This window comes from Heloderma suspectum, chromosome 6 (assembly GCF_057233095.1).
Source record: "Heloderma suspectum isolate Gila_16-S chromosome 6, 16-S_ref, whole genome shotgun sequence".
Lineage (NCBI taxonomy): Eukaryota > Metazoa > Chordata > Lepidosauria > Squamata > Helodermatidae > Heloderma > Heloderma suspectum.
The window spans coordinates 101991524-102001382 of record NC_139463.1 but is presented as its reverse complement, the minus strand read 5'-3'; the positions used below and the strand labels follow the sequence as shown (position 1 = coordinate 102001382).

Here is a 9859-nt window from a genome sequence, read left to right as displayed (position 1 = left end):
AACTTTGGGACCCCATTGTTTACATGTTTTTTCTTTGTACTCATGTACAAAGTTGATAACTGAGGATGAGACTTTCTGCATCTGATGAAATGTGGATGCTATTCCAGGAAAGGTTGTGCCCCAAGAAATCTGTTAGCCTTCAAGGCAGAGGTAGGCAACCTTTTGGGGCCATAAGCACATTTGGCCATTTGAGAAACTCCTGGGCACTGCCACAAAATGGTTGCCATGGGAGGCATGGCAAAGGACAAATAACCTGCCCAAAGGACTGAGTTCAAGGCAGAGGTGGGGTCTGAGCCCCAACACATTGAACAGCTCGTTTGAACCCGCAGTTTTCAGCACCAACAGAAACCCATTTCGCGGCACTCCCAAGTGTAAGAAAATGTGTTCGTTTTGGGTTTAAGTGGGCGAGGTCGGGCACCTTGGTGGGTGCAGGAGAGGTGTCTGGGGGTGCACTGGTGCCCATGGGAAACACGTTGCCTGCCCCTGTATTAAGGTGATACAAGGCTCTTTTGTGCCTAATATTTTTCTCCACCCTGTATGGTCCGCCTCGAATACTGGGTGTATGCATTTACAAGAGCACTTCCGGCTGGCAATTAATTGAACGTGCTGGACAAGAGCGATTCAATTAAAACAGGACGGGGCACCATAGAGATTTTTTGCTGCAGAGCGACTTTCCTACGATGCTGTACGCTTCTGGCGCAGCCTTCCCCACCCCGGGGCTCTCCAGATGTGTTGGACTGCAACTCCCATCGTTCCCAGCCAGGCTGATATCAAATAAAAACCGGGCGTTTTTGTTTCTTACGTCTCCAGAGCCTTCTCTACGTTCTTCTCTACCCACTTCCTCTTACGCCTTTGATCTCCCGTCTGTTCTAGTTGTATTATCTCTATGATGCAGGAAGTGGCGATCATAGATATGGTCGCCGAAGGAGAAGGGTGCGGGCGGAAGTTGCGGAAGCTTGGCTTCCGCTTCCGTTTTGCGGGGAGTCCTCCCGGCGCTGCCGCCGCTGCCGCATCTGCCCCGCGCGCCGAGAGGGGTCCGGAGCCTCCGGGAGGGCCATAGAGAGGGGGCGAGGTAGAGCGGCTCTCGCTGTGCCCGGATTTCTCTGCATTACCAGGGAAACGGGGGAGCCCGGGGCGAAGTCCTCTCCAAGACTGGGCCAGGCCGAGGTTTTCCAAAGGGGGAAGCCTGAATCGCCTCGCTTCCCCTCTTTCTCTCTCCGTACCATCCGCCCGGCCCGGAATCCACCGTGACCTCTGACCCCGGGAGTCGTTGCTCTGAAAAGGTTGCGCTGACCCTCGGTCTGGACCCTGGAGTGATCCCTGACCTTCCTGTGTGTGTGACCTTTGAACCCAGCCCCCTCTCTCCTTCAGATCAGAGGAGGCCCCTCCGCATCAGCATTATTATTGTACATTTTTGTTGTTCTCCCTCTAAAGGGAGAACCTCTATCCCTTATTCCGCCCCCAAATACCTTGCTGGCTGAGACCCTTCTCCCTTCCTTGTTAACCTCTCCTCAGAGGCTACTTGAAAACAGGGGGCTTCCTTACCCACGCAGTTTGCCAAGATTCCCCCATTTTTGAAAGGAGATCATTGGCTATGCCCCCTGGCTGGGGGAAGTGGGGAGGCTGAAACACTTGCTCTGGACCCAGGGGGCTCTGTTGGTGGTACTGCTCCTGATCCATCCAGCTGCCTGATGCCTTAACCCATCCGAGGCCTAGAACAGAGAAACCCATTGAAAGTTGCCTGGGGAATCTGTGGAAGAAGGAATACCGAGATTGTCTTCCGGCCCAAGTAAGTGGTTGCTATCAGCAGGTTAACATGGGTGGGAGGGGATGGAGGTCAGCAGGGGGAATAGCATTTAGAATTGATGGGCCTTGCAGCCCAGATTCTCCTTCCTGTTCGTTAGACTCTGCTGTTGCCCTTTCATTTTAGCATTTGGTTCAGATTTCCAAAGATCAGCTCGCAGGGCAGGTGTGTCCTGCAGGAGTGGGTGGGAGAGGAATACTCTCTGACTTCTGTGGACTGAGGCTGACACTGGGCATATGAAGGAAGTTATATTTGTGCCAAATTAGTGGGAAGAAGAGGATTCAGCTGCTCTTGGTTAAAACAGAAGCTTTAACATCTGTTGACTCTGAAAAAATTGATAGTTCGGTTTCAGTTTAGAATAAACATGGGTAATGATTGGGAGGCATGCTAGAGGTTTATAACATCATTGATGGTGTTGGGAGAGAATAGAGAGATGTTCTATCACAGAAATACATCAGAAGTAAGTGAATGAAATGGGTTGGTAGTAGATTGAGAGCAACAAATTACTTTTTCATGCTATAAACTAATTACTGTAAGATGTGTTGAAAGCAACAACTAGCTACCTTTTGATTTTAAAAATAGATTAGACAAATTCATGGAAGAAAAACCAATAGGTGGCTGTTAGCCAATATAACTCTTAGCAAAAGAACCTCTGTATTCAGAGATAATATGCCTTTGATAACTAGATGCTGTTGATTTACTTCAGGGGATGGTTGTCTTTATTATGTCCTTGTTGTGAGCTGTCTGTTAGAAACAGTGAACCTTTGGTCTGATCCAACAAAGGAAATCTTATGACATTTTAGTGAACGGTGTCAGATCTACATGGAGTTTAACCTGCTGCTTGCAAGATCTTTGCTTCTGAAGCAAGCGGGGGGGGGGGGGTGGAGTGGGCGGGGACAAGTCTGTCAACTTGTTCTTCCATCCAAACAAGCCTATCAGGGGTGGGCAGCTTGTGATCCTCCAGATGTTTTGGCCTACAATTATCATCCTTCACCATTGGCTATGTTGACTAGGGCTGATGGGACTTGTAGGCTAGAACATCTGGAGGCCCATAAGTTTCCCACCCCTGACCTATATGAATACCTGAGCCCCTTTGACTCACTTTTGACTCACTTTTTAGCCTGGTCTGCATCATGGAAGCAAGAAGGAAGAAATCTCTTGGTATCACTGCTGGCCTTGTTACTTAAATTCTTTCCCCTTCTTCTGGTGCCTGAGTTTTCAAGGAGAGGAGGGGGAGAAATTGGATTGTGTCCAGTGTCTACTTCCTGCATCACACTTTCAGGGCTGATGTCTGTTTGGAAGTCACGCCATAGGTTCTTCCCATAGAAGATCTTATCTAGAATCCCAGTTCTGTTGTGTGTGGTTGTAGCAAGGTACAGGCATGCTCTCCACTTGTATTTATTATTACATGCCATCTTACAGTACTTGGGTTAGGTCTTGTTTCAGACAAACTGGAGGGGAGCGTGGCTTGAGGCAAAAGCTGTGAGATTGAGCTAGTGGTGAAGCAGTGAGAGATGTTTGGGGCAGTGAGTGATGCAAAAGATCTGCTACAAGAACATTCCAATTGTCTTCTTTGGACTCTCTGACTTTGAGCCACTTTAGAGTCACCACTCGCCCCTTAAAAAAAGCGGGGGAAAGAATATTTCTCCCCCAGCATGAGCGCTTGGTCAACATTCATTGGCACAAACAAGATTTTTTGGGCTACATAATGCTCACTAGCTGATAGAATCTAAAGTGGGAAGGTGATTTGGTGGTTCAGGGTGAATTAAAATCCATTTTAAAAAATCAAATTTATATTTTCTAAAAGAGCCAGGTTGTTAAAAAAAATCATGTTGCTTTTTTTAGAAATAACCTGTTTAAAATTAAAACTTAATACAAACATGTTTAAGCCTGCACTTACAATCTCTTAAAGCTGAATGAGTGGCCCTCTGTCAAACACATTGGCTGCATTCAAAATGTTTTGGAGAATCATCTGAATGCAGCCATTGAGTTCAAGGCTGCTTTTCGATGTAGATAAAGAGCCAAAGGTAAGAATAATTTTGAGGTCAGGCATTAGAAATATGATGTAATGGGTCATAATCAAGATTGTTATAGGGTTGATAACAGAGGCCAGAGAGCATCAGGCCGTCCAGCTGCTGGCTCCCGGAAATGTCATCCTGTATCACTGGGAAGAATATTTACTGTGCCTACCTGGTTGATCCTGTGTACTATATTTTTTAACTGCTTGTATTTGCAGTTTGCTCTGTTTTCAATTTATGAATATTTACTCTCTCTAAAGAGGGCTGTCAAAAGTCTTTCAGCCTGAGGGCCGAATTGCATTTTGGAGAAGCTCTTGGGGGCCACGTTCCACTGGTGGCTGGGGCCAAAATTCCATTTAAAAACCGCATGTTGGTTGTTCAGTCGTTAAGTCATGTCCGACTCTTCGTGACCCCATGGACCATAGCACGCCAGGCCTTCCTGTGCTCCGCTCTCTCTCGGAGTGTACTCAAGTTCATATTCATTGCATCGGTGATGCTATCTAGCCATCTCATCCTCTGCCGTCCCCTTCTCCTTTTGCCTTCAGTCTTTCCCAGCATCAGGGTCTTTTCCAGGGAGTTTTCTCTTCGCATTAGGTGGCCAAAATATTTGAGCTTCAGCTTCAGTATTTGTCCTTCCAATGAGCAGTCAGGGTTGATTTCCTTTAGGATGGACTGATTTGACCTCCGTGCGGTCCAGGGGATTCACAAGAGTCTTCTCCAGCACCACAGTTCGAAAGCATCAATTCTTCGGCGCTCAGCCTTCCTTATAGTCCAGCTCTCACAAACTGTCAGTAACTAAGCCTTAGGAGAGGCATTTCAACCTTTTAGAATTGGGGGGCGGGGGCACGCAAAAGCCAGGAAACCACCAAACATTTTGGGGAAAGGGGGCATGGACATCTGGAGGGCCAGATTTGGCCAGGAGGTGGGCCAGATTTGGTCCACGGGCCTCAGGTTCCACACCCTGGCTCTAAACAAATAAGGAACAAATACACTGTATGAAAATAAATGGCTGTTCCCAGTAATTAACTACCAGCACTTGGTTCTGGTAAGTTCTGGGTCTTTAGGGACACAATCCTATACATGTTTAGACAGAAAAAGGCCTACAATTCCCAGCATGCCCCAGCCAGCCAATCTCTAAACAGACAAAGGTACATGGAGTGCAATGAGTGCCAACTTTCTGGATTGTTAGTTACAATCTCTGTGTTTCTGGGTTGGGGCTAGGATTGTGGCAAGGCAGGTGAGTTGGGCAGTATAGAAGAAGGAGAAGTGAAACTAAAAGAAGCAATACTGGAAAGAAGTATGCCCTCGTAGAACTATTTCAGCCTTCTCTGACCTATGTTGGACTACAGCCCCAATCATCACCAGCCAGCATGACAGTTGTAGTCTGATGCAGTGACAGCTGTGTTACTTTCTTGTAAATGAACACGTTTTAGCAGTTTGACATAACCTGAGAACAGCCATGCTGGATCAAACCAGAGGTCCATCTCCTCTACCATTCTGCTTCCCCCTGTGGCCAAAGTGATGCCTCTCCAAGCTGGGCATGAAGGCGACAGCACCCTCCCACATGTTGCCTGTGAACATGGATGCTCAGTTAGCTGTCATAGCCACTGCTGGACCTATCCTCCATATGTTCGTCTAATCCCTGTTTAAAGTTCACTATGCCAGCAGCTATCGCCACATCTTGGGACAGCAAATTCCATACGTTATCTATGCGGTGTGTGATGAAGCCTTTCCTTTTGTCTGTCCTCCATCTGCTCACCCATCAGTTTCTTTGGAGGACTCGGACTTTGGAGGACTTCTAGCTAGCATTATGAAAGGAGAAGATCATCTCTCTGTCCACTGTCTCCACCCCACGCATAATTTTATAAACCTCTCTCATGTCCTCCGCCTTTCTGGGTTGTACTTTTCTCCCAGACTAAAAAAAGTCATACACGTTTTGGCCTTTCCTTTTGGGGGAAGGTGCTCCAACCCTTAAATCATTTTGCTAGAAATTTTAGAATGTTTAGGAAGTGCATGAAGTACCAGTGGAAACCTTGATTTAAATCTGTTATTTAAATTGGCCTCTTTTTTCTTCTTAGTGATTTAAATCATTGATTTCAGCCAGCCTTGTATTTAAACACTTGCCTGGTTGCCACTGGTGACCAGGAATTCCATAGAGGTGAGTGCATAGAATTTCCTCCAGGCGAGTGGGCGAGCAGCTGAAGGAGAGGCAGCGTGATCTGTCCCTCCTTCACCAGCCCACTTGACTTACATGCTGGCCACGGAGGAAGGGTTTCACTTCCTCTGTAGCCAGTATGGAAGCAGAGTGAGTTGGTGAAGGAGAAAGAGTGCTCTGTTTCTTCTTTGCCAGCCTGCTGTGCTTCTAGCCTGCAAGGGTTTTTACTAGCCTGCTTTTCACTTGGGGTGGCCCCTCTTATAAGTAAAGGACAGTCAAGTAAAAAAATTTGTAGACTGTTACCTTTTGGGGCCTAAGTAACAAGGCTAATTTAAACCACTGATCTAAACTTGCCTTGATTTAAATCTATCCCCCACTTCCACCCCAGTGTGTTTTTACTGGCACCTGAACAGGGAGAGCAAATGACTCCTTAAAGCAACCTTCCCCACCCTGGTGTCCTCCATTGACCATGTTGGCTGGGGATGATGAGAGTTCTAATCCAACACATCTGGAGAGTACCAGGTTGAGGAAGGCTTCCTTAAAAGTGTTTCCAAAACATATATTTACCTAGTCTGCGTCAAGTTGCTTTGGCATTCGTAAAGTAGCAACGCTAGTAATTGTGTGAACAGACATAAAGTTAGCAGGGGGGCGGGCAGTAATGCTGCTGGAAAAAGGAGTGCGAATTTTGCAACCCGTTCTTCAGTCAGCAACCAGAGCTGCATTCCCTTTTCATCAGAATACAATCTCTGGATCTGTCCTTACCCTTCACTGCGGTAAAAGGTGCTCCAGTGCTTCCTGAGATACGCTCCTATCACGCAGCAGTGCCAAACAGTGTGAACTGGCGATGCTGAGCTGGAGTCATAGAGTTGTAGGGTGTCTTCTAGGCCATCTAGGCCATCCCTCTGCTCTGTGCAGGAAGTCCAGAGCTAGGGCATTCCAAACAGTTGTCTGTGTTTGAAGACCTCCAGCAAGGAAGAACCCACCGCCGCTCTGGGTGATTGGTTCCATTGTCGAATTGCTCTTACCATCAAGATGTTTCTCCTAATGCTCAGTTGAAACGTCCTTCCTGTAACTTTCACCTACTAGATCTAGCCCTATCCTTTGGGGCAACAGAAAACAAGGCTTTGCCCTCTTCTGTGTGACAGAAGATTTTTGAGGAGTGTCACTGTGTTTTCCACCAAGCCCCCCAGTTTTCTGTTGTCAAGGCTAAAAATCCACAGGTCCTTCAGCCTTTCCAAATAGGACTTGTTTTCCATACCCCCAGTCGTCTTCATTTCACAATTCTGGACTCGTTCCAGTTTGGCCACATCCTTCTGAATGAAGATGCAGAACTAGAGAGAAGCTCTAAGAATAAAGCTTAACTAAGGAGCAAATTTCTGGAGGCATTAAGGGTGTTTTTATTCTTGTATATGCTTGTTTGTGTCATCATGTATATCCTTCCCTTCCTCTAAGGACCGCAGAGCAATGTTTAGCCCAGGAGTAGGCAGTTTGTGGCCTTCCAGATGTTTTGCCTTACAACCTCTATCAGCTCTAGCTAGTATAGCCAATGGTAAGGGATGATGGGCACTGTAGGCCAAAACATCTGGAGGGCCACTAGTTTCCCACCCCTGGCTTAGCCATATGGGATAGTTTAGGCTCAGAGGGAGTGACTTGCTCACAACTTTCTAGTAAGTTTAACTTGGCGTGTCTCGCATACAAATTCAACAGTTGAGCCACTGCACTGGCTTTTGAATAATTCTGCTTCTGCTCTTGATCAGGTGGATTGGGAGCAAGGCAGGGCCCTGGAAATCCAAATGGATGTTTGCAAATTCTGAGATTTTATTTAGGTGTTGCCCACCCGCTTTCAAGTTTCTCTCTTCAACCTTGAGGATTAGAAACTTTATAAACAAAACAAAAAATGTGAAAGCTGTGATTATGAGGACATTCAATTCTTCATCCAGTACCAATTTCTCCACTTGCTATTATGGAACGCACCCATCTGCAATTTGTCAGCATTGTGTCTATCATGCGAGGAAAATATATTCTGCAGGAAGGAAACCTGGATGTAAAACAATCTACGATGTAAAACAATCTACAATGTAAATGCCCATGTAAATGTCCGAGTCCCACATAAAGCTGTTCAGTTAGCGTTATATTTTCATCACAGCTCTTACAAAACCTAGTCTGTATATGTTTTCCTTTTGTGCAATGAGGGGCATAGCGCTGGTGGAAGAAATGCACAACCAAAGCGCATGGGGAGGCATGCTTTAAGCGGAGACTCTGAGAGGAAGGTGGTGTGAGGCACAGAAGCCACTTCTGGGCCTTGCGTGTGCTCATATGGATTGCCACTCATTCTTTATTTATTATATCTATAGCCCCACTATTCAGCCAGGATTAGCTCCTAAAGCAGTTTACAATTAAAGTCTGCACAAAAGTGCAGTATCATCAGGGAAATGTTGGCACATAGGGGTGTAGCCTTCAGTACAGGTAATACAGTCAAGGTGTTACTAGAGTAGCCTCCCCCCAGCCTGGTGACTTCCAGATGTTTTGGACTTCAACTCCCGTCAGCCCCAGCCAGTATGGCCAATGGTCGGGAATGCTGTGAGTTGTCATTCAAAACATCCAGAGGGCACCAGGCTGGGGAAGTTGCTGAAGAGGAAGGGAACAGAAGGAGTCCAGTAGGTGGATTTGGGGGCAGGGGAGGTGGGCTGGCTTATGGTACCAAATGCTAACCCACAGAAACAGCACCTCTGTTGCTCCATGATGTCTAGACATTATTTACAAATACACACACACACACACTCTCTCTCTCTCTCTCTCTCTCACTGATGTTCTCTCAGGGTTCTGCACAGGTATTGTGTTCTGGGTCATGTGCCAGATTCTGCACATACCGCCATATGAAGCTGTCTTAAACAGAGTCGAATCATTGGGGTTGGACTCAATGGTCTCGTAGGCCCCTTCCAACCCTACTATTCTATGACTATGCTGTGACTGGGCCATCTAGCCCAATGTTGCCTGTTCTGAGTGACAGAAGCACCCAGGGTCTCAGGCAGGTGGCAGAGCTTGCAAGGGCCTTGATCAGAGCTGCAAGGGTTGTTGCAGTCAGTCGATGTGTTAATTTGAAAAGTCTGGGGCCTAATTGGACTGTAAACCCTGCTGTCTACAGTAAAGGGATTGTTTTATTGATAATGGCATTGTTCCCCTTATTTTGACTTGAGCAATAAATGCACACTTATTCCTCCCTGAAATTCATCCAGTTATTTTCTACATTGGGTCAAGAAAAGCGATATACCTTCCTTCAATTAATCTCAAATATCACTTGACTTGAGAGAACTATGATTTTTCACTGTTCAATACTTTTGATCAAATATGAGACAGCGGGGTGGGGAAGGATCTCAGAGCAATTGTTTTGTCCAAATAATCATTCCGCCCTCTTGCCAGTTCTTACTCTTTTTTGGTTGCAGGATGCAAGAGAGCAGGGAAGGACAAGGAAGAAATTAGATTAAAACCGATTTGGGTGAAAGAGCATCTATAACCGGAGACTTTCAAACCCTTTCTTTTTGTAGAAGCGGCTTTTGTTGTCCTTGACAGCAGTTGATAAGGAGCCGGGGGGGGGGGGGGCAGAGCCTTTATCACAGATAAATTCTTTGGGATATCTCTGAGAGAGTGTTGGAGTGAGATGGGGTTCTGGCCCAGTGCAAAGTTGTTGGCTTGCACCTTATGGAATGCTTCCTTTATTTAAGGCAGCCTTCCCCAGTCTACAGCACCCAGCCAGCAACACACGTATATCCCTACCTACCTATGTACCTTCAGTACAAGGTTAGGAACAGGGTTTTAAACCACAAAGTACAACTCAAATACATCAAAAAGCCAACCCAGACAGCCCTGAGGGGGGAACTGTGT

At 46.5% G+C, this 9859-nt stretch overlaps 1 protein-coding gene across 1 annotated transcript in view; it reads left to right on the top strand.

Annotated features, from left to right (window-relative positions):
- Positions 1-1105: 1105 nt before the first annotated feature.
- EPN1 (epsin 1) overlaps positions 1106-9859 on the top strand; it is a 36094-nt gene continuing 27340 nt past the window's right edge. The window contains exon 1 of the mRNA XM_084805700.1: positions 1106-1789. The gene's annotated coding sequence lies outside the window, so the exon portion shown is untranslated. The remainder of the gene's footprint in view (positions 1790-9859) is intronic.